This window comes from Mastomys coucha, unplaced genomic scaffold, assembly GCF_008632895.1.
Source record: "Mastomys coucha isolate ucsf_1 unplaced genomic scaffold, UCSF_Mcou_1 pScaffold12, whole genome shotgun sequence".
NCBI lineage: Eukaryota > Metazoa > Chordata > Mammalia > Rodentia > Muridae > Mastomys > Mastomys coucha.
The window spans coordinates 425,774-435,335 of NW_022196894.1; positions in this window are offsets into that span (position 1 = coordinate 425,774).

The window sequence follows — 9,562 nt, forward strand, 5'->3', positions numbered from 1 at the left end:
ATATATATATATATATATATATATATATATATATATATATATATATGGGGGGAACCCATATATATATGGGTTTTGATGTAGTGGCCGCAGGTAAAGGTGGGAGGTGAGCCCAATGGATTCTGGGAATATGGCAGCTGTTGCCCTGGCAACAGGTCTGTGAGACCTGCCCATGCGTCGCCACAGGCTTTGGATGCCCTGATGCTAACAGCTGTAGGTCACGTTTTCAGGCTTTTCTTTTCTTAAAGATGGAGTCGAGTCTCAAAATAGAGTAGGTTTGGCCTCTCAGAACCATCTGGATCTATTGGTGTGGAAGCAGCACTGTTCTTAGAGGAGGGCACAAATTCCATCCTTAGCAGGGGGCAGAGATAATCCTTTCAGATATGGAATACTGCAGCAGCCAAGAAATCAAGTTGCTCCCAAAGGATATTGTGCTGATCTGAATTTCTGAGAGCTGGTGAAACAGAGAGGTTAATTGATAAAAAGTCTTGTAAAAGTAACTTTTATTCTCCTGATGTAAATGGCCTCTTGAAGGCTTACTGCCTCAGTCTGCTGACCTAGGCACAGTCCTGGAAGCTTCTACCCTCTATACAATCTTATTTAGGCCTAGGATGTTTTCAGTCTCTCAGACTTAACTGCTGAATAAGTTCACTTATTCTTTCTGAGCTCTGGCTGTCTGGTTCAACTCAGCTGTTCTGGCTCAAACTCCCCTCCACACTTACTGACTCAATCTATAGCTTCTTTCAGCTTCTCCCGAGTTGCTCTGCTTGGTCTCAAACTACTGTGGCAATCTGTTCTAATCTTCTGGCTCCTTTTCATTCTCTGGGTTGTTCTGTCTCCATCTGTGCCTAGTTCTCTCTCTCTCTCTCTCTCTCTCTCTCTCTCTCTCTCTCTCTCTCTCTCTCTCTCATATTCTGTATCTTTCTCTTTCTCTGTAACCTGTCTCTATACAATTATCCCAGTAAAGCCGCCTCCTATCTCTGCACTGCCCCTCAAGTAGCTTTGCTTTTCCTCTCCTCTTGAGAGTTGGCCACATCCTATTCTGTCAAATCTTTTTCTGGTTCATCACTTTGTCTGACACTCAATTAGACATCACTTTCAAATATTCTACTTCCTTCTACAGACTAACTTTACCTCTATTGTTTGGGATGAAAGGTGTGTACTAAGAGCATGTCTGTATTTCAGCCAGAGGGATTAAAAGTTTGTACTAAGGTCTGAGCCACAACACAACTAGAAATACAGTAATTAACTGTATTTGTGTTTTTCAGTAAATAACACAATCTCGGGATTCACTGAAATGGAAGTTTCTGGTTGTCTCACATGTGATGCAGACTCGAGGTGTCTTGCTGAGGCATACTCACATGGAGTTTTGCTGAGACAAAATCCGTGAGAGGACACATGATGTTTGGAGGGAGTATAAATAGGACTCAACAGACAGTGATGGGGGTGCTTGCATAGCTAGTCTTGCAGTGCTTGGTTGGTCTCAAATCTTCACTGATCTTCAGTTCATTGAGAAAGGCACAGCAGAGAACTTCTCAAGGCATTCCGGCTGGACCTGGTGGCTCCCACCAACTTCTGCCAAGTCAGAAGAGGCCTAGTGGTTTCTGCTGGATTGTGCCATAGCTGCTGATTTGTGTTTCATATCCTGACACTACTGAGCTGGACTGCTGGTATCCTGATAATGGAGATTGGAATCACACCAAAGAACTACTTCTCAACAGGTCCACATTGTTGGAGTTCAGGAATCACCTAGCAAACCATGTGGACACAGATCTCAGTCAGACAGGGATAGTTCGTTAAGCATGTGCCCTAGGACTGGTCAACCAGGGACATGGTCCAGATTCGGGACCCAAAATCCATGAACATCTGGGCCAATTTATTTCACAATTAGGATTTAGGGATAGCAGATTTCCTTAGGAACAAATCTTTGTTGTACATTTATCCTGCTCCCATTGGTTGGGGTATTCAACTGTGGCAGGGGCCTTGCCTTGTCTTATAATATTCATTTCCTAACTTGTCTACCAGCAAGGGACTTGTCTAACATTTATGTCTTTACTTGCCAACCAGGATGTCAGTCTTTTTCTGCCAAGTAGGATGCCAGAAAGGTCTTAAGAACTTAAACTTTACTAGACCACTACTCAAAATGGAAGTCTTATTCTAAATAGTTTTTTATATTGGAGCAGGTGTCTCTCTTATGTTGGGGTCCATCCCAGGGGCAGCTTATACCATAAAAGCTCATACACAGGTGCAGGAAGTGCTGCTGGGTGGTTGGTTCAGTCCCAGGCTTATTGTGAGTAGCTATATAAAACATTTCTACAAACTTCTATTGTGATTGGTTTCCAGGGGGCACAGAACATAACAGAATATGTAATCAGTCTTGGCATTAGAAAGTTTCCTAGTGCCGGGCAGTGGTGGCACACACCTTTAATCCCAGCACTTGGGAGGCACAGGCAGGTGGATTTCTGAGTTCAAGGCCAGCCTGGTCTACAGAGTGAGTTCCAGGACAGCCAAGAGCTAATCTACTCTCTATGCTATTATAATCTACTTTACTATCAATAACCCTGAGTATGTTTCATCTAGGCTGCTCTTAACTCCAATTCATGACTCACCTAACCCATGGCAGCTTCTCCTCCACTCCTTCTTCTCTCTTCCTTGTGGTTCTCTCTGACCACCTCCCGGGAACCCTAAAACCCACCTATCTGTCTTCTGCCCAGTTATTGGCTGTTGGTGTCTTTATTTACCAAGCAGAAATAACATGGGACCAGGGTCACGTAGTTGCAGTCTCTGGGGTAACCAGGTCTTGGGGCCTGCACTCAGCATTATAATGCACAGCAGAAGATTAGATCTCAATAGGCATAAAGCAAGGTTCCTGGATGCTCTGAGCTGCAGTTGTACCCCACTGCTTTACTGAAAAGATTTTCCAGATCTAAGTGCTTTCTTCCGCAGCATTTAGAGTCCTTTGAGAGCCCATACTCTTGTGCAACTTGAGGTCATAGGTTTTGTGTTTTGTTTTGTCTTCCTATTTTTATTCCTCTTACCTTGTTTTTCTGCCTATTAATTCTGAACCAATCAATTCCCATAACCAGGCAAGGCTTCTAGTGGGAGTACTGGGTCAAGAACACAACCACAAACCTTCGACCTACAATTTGTCCTGCCTGCAGTGTGCTGTGGTAAAGGTGGTGTATGTAGAACTTATGGGAATAACCAACCGATGACAGCTGGAACTTGAGACCCCTGCCACAAGAGGGAGCCCATGCCTGATACTGCCTGGATGGCTGGAAGCAGAGGCTGGAGAACCCAGAGACCCAGGGTACAGCCAAACACAACAAGCAAGCAAGCAAGGGAAAGAAAAGTCAATGAAATGATTCCTAATGATACTCTGCTATATGCATAGACTGGAGTCTAACATAATCATCATCAGAGAGGCATCATCCAGCAACTGCTAGTAGCAGATGAAAAGCCCCACAGCCAAACATTAGGTGGAGCTTGAGGAATCACAAGGAAGAGGGGGAGGAAGGATTGTAGAGATGAGAGAGATCACAAGAACACAGCCCACAGACAGAGTCAACTGAGCAGGACTCACAGGGGCTCACAGGGACTGAAGTAGCAATCACAGACCCTGATGGGTCTATGTTAGAGTTGTGTAGCTTGCTGTTCTTGTGGGACTCCTAACAGTGGGGATGGAGTTGTTTGACTCTTCTGCCTGTGCTTGGGACCCTTTTCCTCCTACTGGCTTACCTTGTCTAGTCTTGATATGAGGGGTTGTGCCTAGTTATATAATAACTTGTTATGCTATGTTTGGTTGATATCCCTGGGAGGCCTGCTCTTTTCTGAAGGGAAATGGAGGAAGAGTGGGGTGGGGGAAGGACTGGGAAGAGAAGAGAGAGGGGAAGCAGTGGTCAGAATGTAAAATATGAGAGAAGACTAAATTAATTAAAGAAGGAAAGAAAGAAAGAATTCAGCCACTTACTCTTATTGAATAAGAGAGAGTAAATAGCCTGTTTTGTTAATAATTTTGGAAAAGAAACTTGCACTTTTTCCCCTTTTAGTATAATGTTGGCTGTAGGTTTGATTCTTCAGTGAAGACAGAAAAAAGATGATTTATTTATTCATTTATTTATTTATTTATTTTTGGTTTTTCAAGACAGGGTTTCTCTGTATATCCCTTGCTGTCCTGGAACTCACTCTGTAGACTAGGCTGGCCTCAAACTCAGAAATCCGCCTGCCTCTGCCTCTCAAGTGCTGGTATTAAAGGCGTGGGCCACCACCACCCGGAGAGTTTTTTTTTTTTTAAAGTGTTTTATGACTCTAGGTTTTGTCTTCTCAGTTTGTCGCCTCTCAGCTCTGAGTGCTCCCCGCCCTAGGGCAGACTGGGCACATAAGCTTTTCTCCCTTGCCAAAAGTTCCTTTTGGTTCTGTGGGCCATATTGGTACTGTCCTCTGATTCAGCCTGACACCAGGGTCCGAGAGTTGCCTTAGGCATGTCCCATATGGCTCAGCTAGCTTCTGGCAATGTCCTGGTGAGTTCAGTGTTTGGGAAAACCTGCTCTTCGTCTGTAAAAACTAGCCTGCTAAAGGTGGAAGAGGCTGGAAAACCAAAGACAGAGGCAGATGGGTTCAGGATCGCACAGTCTTATTTATTATTCAGTTGTTTTGAGTGTGGAGCTGTAGCTGGCTGATACTCACTACACAGCCCGGGCTGGCCTTAAACTTGAAGCAATCCTTCTATGTCACCCCTTAGGTGCTGGGATTATAGGTTTGTACCACCATATCCAACTTACAAAGTCCAATTTATCAGAGACTTTAAGTAGAAGCATGTCCTGGATATTGGAAAGACCAGTGTCCCACATCTTAAGGCAGGGATAGGAGCATACATAGCAACCTAGACAAAGGAGCTGCAGCCAACTGAAATACCTTCAACTTTTCTCTACTCTCGACATAGTCAAAGCCAAGTTAAATGGTTAGGGCCACTACGCAGTTCAGCGGGTAAAGGTACTTGCTGCAAGTCTAATCTCGATTCAGCACTTAGGACTCACTTGATGAGAGAAGAGAACCAACTCCTGTGAGCTGTGCTCTGACACCCACATGTTCCCTGAGACACACCCATGTCTGTACCCATACATACATCATACACCAATAAATGATAAGTAATTTTTAAAAATTTAAAAGGTGTTAGAGAAATGGTTCAGTAGTTAAGAGAGAGCACTGCTTCCAGAGGGTCCAGATTTGGTTCCCAGTATGATGTCAGGTGCTCACATCTGCCTGTAAATTCCAACTGCAGGGGATTTGATGCCTTCTTTTGGCCTCTGAAGGCATTTGCATGTACATGGCCATATACAAATACATGTATGCACAAAATGAATAGATAAATAAATGTTAAGAAAAAAGAGAAGAAACAGCTTAAGTATTGGTGGGTGACTGTCATAGCTGTGTTCATCCTTTAGGGGTAGACTGAGGGCAGCATCACAGTAGGTGTGATGGCAGTTACAGCCAAGATGGCTACAGTCATGGCAAGTTGGATCCCTATAAGTGACCTCCACCCCCACACAGGGTGCCTTTGTCTTCCCACCACTCCTACTGACAGCATTCTAGCTAAATTTGTCATCATCTTTGTAGGCAGTTCTTGGCCACCAGCCACAGCCTGGAACAGCAGAGGATCTTTATCATCCAGTGGGGAGCGATGACCATCCCTCCATTTTGCCAGATCTGAATCCTTCCCTTGGCACCTGTTTCCGTCCTGGGGTGTTGTATGGCATTTTCTTTTGCTTCCTGCTAGTTAATTCCCTGTTAATATTTAATAATCCTTTATATGAAAGCTCTGTTCCTTCAAACGCTGCATGGCTTCCGTCTTCCTGAGAGGATGCTTATGGGTGGCCTGCTCTTTTCATTGGGTGTCAGGAGTTTTAACTGCTGGGAAAGTTTGTTGTATTCCTTTAAACCATGTTGGATTTTGGCTTGGCAGGCAGAGTTCCTTCAGAAGCTTGTGTGTGTGAGGTCTTCAGAAGCTAGCTTCTAAGCTCCAATCAAGTAATCCAGAGCTGCCTTGGCTCTACAGTTAACTTAGCCTATTTCTAAAGTGATGTCCCCTTGGGTATTCTACCCAATACTTGTGAGTTGGTAAGTGTGGGTACCCAAAGTGTTCTTATCCTGCTTTGAATTCTGAAGACTGCTCATTTGTTGATATATATATGTATACACACATACTTGTACATATACATATATATACACACATGCACACACATACATATACATATATACATACACGCACATACATACATACATATACATATATACATATATACACATACACACATGCACATACACACATGCATATATACACACACATATATACACACATGCACATACACATATATATACACACACTTGCACATACACACATGCACATACACACACATATATATAATCACACATGCACACACACATATATGTAGATATGTGTACATATATATAAACATATACATATATATCCTTGTTTTGATGTTTTCCTACTTTCATGTAGTTTCCCAAGCATGGGTAAATCCCAACTGTAGGCCAAGGAAGTTCTCTGAAAATCCTGATCCTGGAGTCTACTCTGTGCTCCACTTCCTCTCCAACTTTACTCTGTTAATTGTAGCCATGTCAGCTGCCTTGAACCCTGTCTTCTGAACTCCAGGGTTCCCTGCTTCCCACACTATGGTCTGGGCTCTCCTTCCACCTGGAGCTGGTGCAGTTATGGGCTCACTTAGCTCATTTTCCTGGCCCTGAGCTCTGCCCTGCTCTGTTGAAACTGCTGCTTCATGTGTGCCTCTGTTGTCTAGCCATTTCCGGCTCTCTCTCTCTCTCTCTCTCTCTCTCTCTCTCTCTGTCTCCCCCACCCCTCTCTGTTTTTGTTTTTCAAAACAAGGTTTCTCTGTGTAGCCCTGGCTGTCCTGGAACTCACTCTGTAGACCAGGCTGGCCTCCAACTCAGAAATCTGCCTGCCTCTGCCTCCCAAGTACAGGGATTAAAGGTGTGCGCCACCACTGCCCAGCAGGCTCTCTCTTGATACAAACAGAACAAGTGAGCCAGTGTGTCAGCATTGAGATGAGACTAAAAAACCAGGTAGTTAAGATACTGACCCCACTAACATTCCATTTTCTTCTTCTATAGCCAGCCACCATGTAAGTGTGACTATCGAGAAATCTATAGAGTGGTGGCCAGCCTGTCTTTCCATCTTGCTGCAGTGTCACTGGTGAGCTGAGATGCCTCCTCCCAGGAGCCCAAGAAAGGAAAGGAACCGTTGAGGACAGGGCTACTGCCTTACCACAGCAGCCCCACAGGCCCCACACATCCACATGTCTGGCCAAACCTGGCTTTGGGTTGATCAGAAGACGAAAAGCTAACTCTACCCAGCTCCTAGAACTCTTCCGGATCCTGCCCAAGCTGGGGGAGAAGGGCTAGCCTTTGATGGGTGCTTGTGCTTCTATACAAGCCACAAGGTTGAGAGTCCAGACCGCCGCCCTCGCACGGTGAGAAGACAGAAAAACTGGTGCTGCTCCCCACAGTTATGTGTCTTCATCTAGGGGTTAACATCGGGCAGCTGCCTTTCTCATTTCCCTCTTGGGGTGCCTTCCCATTCCACAGGCAGTACCCTGCGCTTCAACTCCACTTACCCCTAAGAGTGGTACCCAGACCCGTGGCGGGAGCGTGATGCTGGGACTATGTCTGCCTCTCTTCAGGCCACCTCAGTGACAGGAGGGAGGTGGGCAGCTTTCTTTTGCAACCTTGGGTGATGAAGGTCTTGGAGGTCATCACTGTCTTTTTTTTTCTTGTGAATGCTGCATGTCCTCACCTCAGAGAAAGGACGAGTTAAGAGAAGAGAACATAAGGGTGTAGGAGAAGCCCTCCAAGGAACCAGGGAGCCATGTTCTCCTCACACCCGAGGCAGGACTGCCTGGACTGCGCCTACATTGCCTTACTGTTGCTGCAAAGAGCAGAGAGCACCTGGTGTTGCACATGCTTTTAATCTCAATATTTGGGAGGCAGAGCAGGTAGGTCTTTGTGAGTTCAAGACCAGCCTCATCTACATAGCAAATTCCAGGCCATCCAGGATTACATAGAGAAACCTTGTCTTATTTTGAAACAGAACAAAAATAAAAACCAGCATAGCACAAGGCCAGGGCCAGGATCGGGGAGTCTGAGACCAGCTGCCTCTTCCAGGGAAGACTGAGCAGAGCTAGACAAGCAGTAGTTTATACAGAGGGTGCACTGTCTGCAGTACCACTGGCCTCAGAGTTGCTGGTACAAGACTCAAGGTTGGGTACAGCAGGCCTCCTCTGCATGGAGATGGCACATGGCTCCTCTCTGAGAGTGGTTGCCCTACAGTTCTCTGGCTTTTGCCCACTGCACTATGTCCAGCTTCTCAGAGTGTCTTCATCTGAGCAGTGCTCCAGGGCCTCCTCCACTCTCTCTCATGTTATAGCCATGCTTTGAAGTTCCAAGCTTACCCACCTGTCACTTGTCACCACCTGGATTGGGAATATGGAAGCCTGAGAACAGAGGATCGAGCTGGAATGCCAGACGCTTGTGCTGTGGTCTGTGCCAGAGCCCAGGAAAGGTCTGCTGCCCTTCCCTCCACCCAGTGGGCTCTAGGCATGTGTGGTAATCCAGTTGCGCTGCCCATGCCCTAGCTCTTGCAGAGCTTAGATTACCCTCTGCCCTACTGCTGTAAAGAGAGACCATGGCCAAAGCAATTATGATGAAAGAAAATATTTAATTGGGGCTGGCTTATGGTTTCAGAGATTGAATCCATTATCAGTGTGGTGGCGTGCAGGCAGGCACTGGGAGCAGTAGCTGAGAGCTACATCCTGATCCACAGGCTAAAGGGATCCTGGGCCTGGCATGAGCTTTGGCAACCTCAAAGCCTACCCCCAGTGATACACTTCCTCCAACAAAGTCACACATACTCCAGCAAGGCCACACCTCCTAATCCTTCTAATCCTTTTAAATAGTTCCACTCCCTTAATGCCTAGCATTCAAACATATGAGTCTATGGGGGCCATTCTTATTCAAACTACCACACCCATTGAGAATGAGACTGGTCACAAGTGTGTGTGTCAGAGGCCATTAGTGCAGACAGAAGTGGAATGAGGTGTTCAATGTGAATTGGATGGTACAAAGGTAACAGTACAGCTTTGCATCATGTGCTCATTGGGAACACAAGCTCTCTTCTTGCCCACGGGCTTAGGCTACAACAGCACTGACTTCTGCAGCACTTTTTCAATAACCTTCCTTCCATTTACATGTTACCTAAAAGCAGAATGCAGAAAGACGTCAGTAGCAGTGGCAGCAAGGGTCAGGACACATTGGGGGAGGGGCCTCAGCAGGACCTGCCCCGGGTGCCACTGGTCTCATATGCCATGCAACTGAACATCAACCGTTCACTGGTGTGCTGGGCTCGGCATGACTGGCCAAGCGTGACTGTGCAGCAGCTGTGGGACTGAGCAACCAGGTGGTGTTGTTCTGAGGAATTTTCCACTCAGGTTAATGGCATTTTTCCAGTAAGTAGGGCCAGTGAGCCTGGACT